Raw genomic sequence first — 5681 nt, 5'->3', positions numbered from 1 at the left:
ATCACCAGTGAAAGTGTTAGCAATTGCACCCTAACCGCATGCTGGGGGCTGCCACTGTTCCACCTACTGTTCGTAATGGGGTCCTCAGAACCAGTCAGCCAGTGAGCAGCACAGCTCCCAAATCCCATTTCTGAGACTGCTGTCTTAGGCCAACTAACTGCTGTTGTAGGTCAGGTTTCCTGGGAAACAGACTCAGAAGCAGAGATTTGCGTGTAGGCAGTTTACTGAGTTTTGGGAACAACACCTGTGAGAAGGAAAGGAGACTGGATTGGGTAGAGAGAGAGGTTGGGCTCTGATGCAGTCACAACAGAGGCTTCAGGAGATTCTACGGGGAGATCAGAAACTGGGATGGCCCTTTGGAGATGTCCAATCGAGATGAGGAAGCCAGGCCTTCGTACGCCCCACTGACTTGTCATTGGATGCAGGATGCCCCAGCGAGGGGATCTCATCTTGGGCAATGCAGCTTCCTTCGGTTGAGGGCAATCCCTAGAAGAGACTCCGTTGTGAGCAGTCCGCAGCTAACACTCCTTGCAGCTGAGGGAATAAGTAACCTAGTTCTGAAGGAGAGGCTGGGAGGCATAACCACACTCCACTCCAGTGAGTGCTGTTACTCTACCCCTTTTAGAGATAAGTAAAACTGAGACACGGATTAGGTAAGTAACTTCCCCAGCCAGGGAGTAACAGAGCCAGGGCCCATGCTCTGATGCCTCTCCAGGAGGAGGAAGAAAAGGAAGATCCTTCCTCCATTCCTGGGATCATGGCCAAGTCAAGGAACAGGTTAGACAGGCTAGGTCTGCTTTTTATATTCTAGGGTCTCCATACTGGTGCCCTTTTCTCTCTTCTTAGAGTCTTCTTCCCAGACCTCAGCCTCGAAGGCATGGCAGGGAGCATTTCGGGCTTGGGAGCGGAGATGATGTTGTCTGGGTGGGAGTAGGAATGACTGGTGTTGAGGCAATGACTAGACTGCAAAAAAAAAAAAAAAAAAAAATTTGAAAGTCAAGTTGAGGGAAGTAAAGTGAGATCGTGAGGCTAAGGTCAACTATGGGGGTCTGAATAGTCAAGCTAAGGAATTTGAACACTACTTTATGCACAGTGATGAGGGGAGTGGGGGGTTCTGAGTAGAAGGGGGTGGGTGAGAATGATGTTCACAGCGTTGCTGAAGGAAGATTTTAATGTGTCCCGGGGCTGTGGATGAACTGGTGGCAGAGACTGGAGGCAGGGAAGTCTGTTAGGAGGCTGCAGCAACAGTCTGAGAGCCGGGAGGAAGCAGAGACAGTGAGAAGAGCAAAGAGAATGCTAGGCTAGGCATGCTGAGGCAACAATGTCAGCAATCCAAGCACGTTAAAGGTGATCATCTTAGGAGATACCAACATGGACAACAGGACCTCAAGTGTGCCCCATAAAGGACCCTACAGCAAAGCTTCATTGAGATGAAAGCATTCAAGGGCTTACTATGGAAAGGGCAGCAGAAATTGCTTTCCTCCAGTGGAAGTGTAAGCACCCACGTGACAACTAATACATGAGTACAGGAGGGCACGTGGGTACATGGGTGACTATTTGTCAATCTAGGTAAGGATTTTATTTAAAAACACTGATATGGTAATGCTGTGTGCCAGGCACTGTTCTCTATGTGAAGATCAACTCAATCATTTATTGTCACTGCAATTCTGTTACGTAGGTGTTATGGGAAAACTGAGGTTCAGAGAGGTTAAGTAATTTGCCCAAGGTTACCCAGTATTTTGGTAGGCTTAAACTGTTATAACAAAATACCATAAGGTGGATGGTGTATAAACAGACATGAATTTCTCCCAGTTCCGGGGGCTGGAAATCTGAGATCAGGCTGCCGGCATGGGCAGGGGCTGGTGGGAGCCTCTTTTGGGCTGCAGACTGCCCACTTCTTCTTGTATCCCTGCGTGGTGGAAAACCAGCAAGGGAGCTCTCTGGGTTAAGGTTACCAATCCAATCACGAGGGTTCCACCCTCCTGACCTAATTATCGCCCACAGTCTCCACCTCTTAACGCCATCATATTGAGGGTTAGGATTTCAGCATAGGAATTTTGGGGGGATGCACACATTCATTCCATAACATCTAGTAAGTGGAAGAACCAGGATTCAAACCCAGACGCTGTCTCCATATTTCACACCACTAACCACCCTGCTGTGCTCAGGATGCCCTGTGATGCACTATGATAAAAATGAAAGTGGGAGCCAAGCACAGTGGCTCAAGACTGGTAATCTCAGCAATTTGGGAGGACCAGGTGGGAGGGTCACTTGGGCCCAGAAGTTCGAGACCAGCCTAGGCCACATAGTGAGATCCCATCTCTACAAAAATTTAAAAATAAAAAAAATGAGCTTGGCATGGGGCCTGTGCCTGTGGTCCCAGCTACTTGGAAGGCCAAGGTGGGAGGATCATTTGACTCTGGGAGGTGGAGGCTACAGTGAGCCGTGATCGCGCCACTGCACTCCAACTTGGGTGACAGAGTGAGACCCTGTCTCAAAAAAAGAAAATAAAAAGTGGGGATAAAAAGATAATAATCGCCAACTTACTGGTAAGTCCAGTTGAACTTTAAATATTGCCAAGATTTCTAATTTTTATTTTTGAGCCTATTGCTTCCACACTTTTACCTGTGACTTCATCTTGTCTTCTGTCTCACATTTTGGATTCATAAACACCTTTGGGGAAGCCACGCCCATCGCTCTGTCTTGGGCTTGATCATGATCAGAACAGCCTGAAATAATCCCATACATCCACAATGACAAACGGTGGAGCATCTTAGTATTAGGGGGTTAGTCACTTACTCTTTCCTTAAGTGCCTCCTTTGTTCATATGGAAAACAACTATAGAACACCTTCCCTGTGTGGTCACTGGGCTGAAGATTAGAAATACAGAGAAGAGGCCAGATGCGTGGCTCATGCCTGTAATCCCAGCACTTTGGGAGGCCAAGGCAGGTGGATCACCTGAGGTCAGGAGTTCAAGACCAGCCTGGCCAACATGGTGAAACCCCATCTTTACTAAAAATACAACAAATTAGCTGAGCATGGTGGAGGGTGCCTGTAATCCCAGCTAATTGGGAGGCCAAGGCAGGAGAATCGCTTGAACCCGGGAGGTGGAGGTTGCAGTGAGCTGAGAGCACACCATTGCATGCCAGCCCGGGCAACAAGAGCGAATTCTGTCTCAAAAAAAAAAGAAAGAAAGAAAAATAAATACAGAGAAGAATAAGGCTTGGCCCCTGTGCTTGAGGGGTTTGTAGTCTGAGGGACTCTGGTCACCCCAGGTCCCCACCCAGAATTCTAAAAGCAATTGGCAATAGGGAGGCAGGGGAACATTCTATGGCTGTTGGAAGCAGCCGGGGGTGGGGTGGAGTTGATGGTACTGGTATAAGGAGGAGAGTGGGGCAGTTATGCCGTAAGGGGAAATGTGAAACCTTGTCTTGATACACTTCTCAACTGGACCCTCAAATGCTTATCAGCTATTTTCTCACAGTCTTGGAAGAAGCCCGGGGGTGGGGGCGTATTTTATTGACATTTTGATATATCCATGAAAGAGTTAGGTGGTTTGCTCAATGTGCGTAGAATTCTCTGTCCTCCAATTTCATCAAGTACACTTCTATCCTTAAAAAGTGCTTGATAGAGAAACGAGTATATACAACATATATCTAAGTACAAAGTACAAAGCATACATCATAAAATGAACATTTATAAACTGCCCAACTTAATAACATTTCCAATTCTGTTGGCTACCTGTGAACTCCTCCCTAATCCCGCCCCCTGCCTACCTCCCAGAAGTAACTGCTGTCCTGGATTTTGTGTTTATCATTTCCTTGCTTTTTAGGATAGTTTCATCACACATATGGGACCCTAAACAATAGATTGTTTAGTTTGGCTTACTTTTTTAGATTTATAAAAATGGTTTCCTTCAGTGTAGAGTAGCTGTGACTTGCTTTTTGCATTTCACATTGTATCTCTAAGATTCTTCCAAATTGCCGAGTGTAGCTGTACTTCATTTTCACAGCTGTTGATTAATTCATTCAATAAACATTGATTGGGTCCCTGTAATATTCTATTAAGTACATATATCACAATTTCTTTATATAGTCTCCTATCAATGAATGTTTGTGTTGTTTGTGTGTGTGTGTGTGTGTGTGTGTGTGTGTTTGCCTTTGTCAGTAATGCTACTGGGAACATCCTTGTACATGGCTCCTGAAACATATGTGTAAGATTTTCTCAAGAGCACTGGTTTTCCAATTGGGATTCATGGCCTTTAGTGGGTCATAAAATCAATTTGATAGATTCAATCAGTGCTTAAAAAAAAGAAAGACAGAAACAGAGCAGAAACTGAGTTCCTTTCATGTATAAACCGAGTTCCTTTCTAAGTATCTCCATGAAACTTTTGTTTCAGTTACGTTTGTGTATCCTGGGTTATGATGTGAAGGGATTTTCTTTTTTTTTTTTTAATTTTCTTTCTTTTTTTTTTTTTTCCGAGACGGAGTCTTGCTGTGTTGCCCAGAACTGGAGTGCAATGGCACGATCTTGGCTCACTGCAACCTCTGCCTCCCAGGTGCAAGCAATTCTCCTGCCTCAGCCTCCCGAGTAGCTGGGATTACAGGTGCACACCACCATGCCCGGCTAATGAGATTTTCTTACTATAGTTCATAGAAAAGTTTGAAAGCACTTGCTCTAGGGTGGTGCTTCTTAAACTATCTATGTGAGTTTTAAAATTTTTTCCAATCTGTCACAGACTGATACTTTTGTAAAATACAACAAAAATTAACTACTTGGAAAATGAAATTTTAAGAATTCAAAGACATACAAAATATAAACCCGAATTTTTAATTATTATATTCAACAGACATAAATTATAATCCAATGAATATAGTGTGGCAGTTTTTCATAAAAGACAAAATATGGAAGCAACCCGAGGGTCCATTGATGGATGAATGGATAAACAAAATGTGGTAGAAACATACAATAGAATATTACTCACCCTTTGAAAGGAAGTAAATTCTGACACATGCTACAACATGGATGAACCTTGAGGACATGAGGCCAAATGAAATCAACCAGTCACAAAGGGACAAAGCTATATGATTCCACTTATATGAGCACTTAGAGTAGTCAAGATCATAGAGACAGAAAGTAGAATGGTGGCTGATAGGGGCTGGGAGAAGGGGAAGTTGTTGGTACGTGTATCAGTCTGTTCTCACGCTACTAATAAAGACATACCCGAGACTGCGTAATTCATAAAGGAAAGAAGATTAATTGACTCACAGTTGAGCATGGCTGGGGAGGCCTCAGGAAACTTACAATCATGGCGGAAGGAGAAGCAAACACATCCTTCTTTACACGGAAGCAGCAAGGAGAAGTTCTGAGCCAAGCGGTGGTGGGAGGGGAAAGCCTGGTTTTATAAAAAACCAGCAGATCTCGTGAGAACTCACTCACTATCATGAGAACAGCATGGAAGTAACTGCCCCCATGATTCAATTACCTTCCACTGGGTCCCTCCCACAACATGTGGGGATTATGAGAACTACAGTTCAAGATGAGATTTGGGTGGGGACACAGCCAAACCATATCAGTATGTAATTTCAGTTTGGGAAGATAAAGTTCTAGAGATGCATGGTGGCGATGGTTGCGTGACAATGTGAATGTACTTAATGTCACCAAATTGTATGCTTAAAATG

The 5681-nt window shown here is 44.4% G+C and overlaps 1 long non-coding RNA gene across 1 annotated transcript; it reads right to left on the bottom strand.

The window, feature by feature from the left end:
- Positions 1–205: 205 nt before the first annotated feature.
- Positions 206–5338, bottom strand: LOC744556 (uncharacterized). The gene is made up of 3 exons (XR_170122.2): positions 5269–5338; positions 2626–2729; positions 206–963 (listed from the first exon to the last, which is right to left on the bottom strand). It is a non-coding gene; the product is annotated as an uncharacterized LOC744556 (long non-coding RNA).
- Positions 5339–5681: the final 343 nt, after the last annotated feature.

The sequence above is a fragment of the Pan troglodytes genome, chromosome 9 (assembly GCF_028858775.2).
Source record: "Pan troglodytes isolate AG18354 chromosome 9, NHGRI_mPanTro3-v2.0_pri, whole genome shotgun sequence".
Classification (NCBI taxonomy): Eukaryota; Metazoa; Chordata; class Mammalia; order Primates; family Hominidae; genus Pan; species Pan troglodytes.
This window is presented reverse-complemented; position numbering and strand designations above follow the sequence as displayed.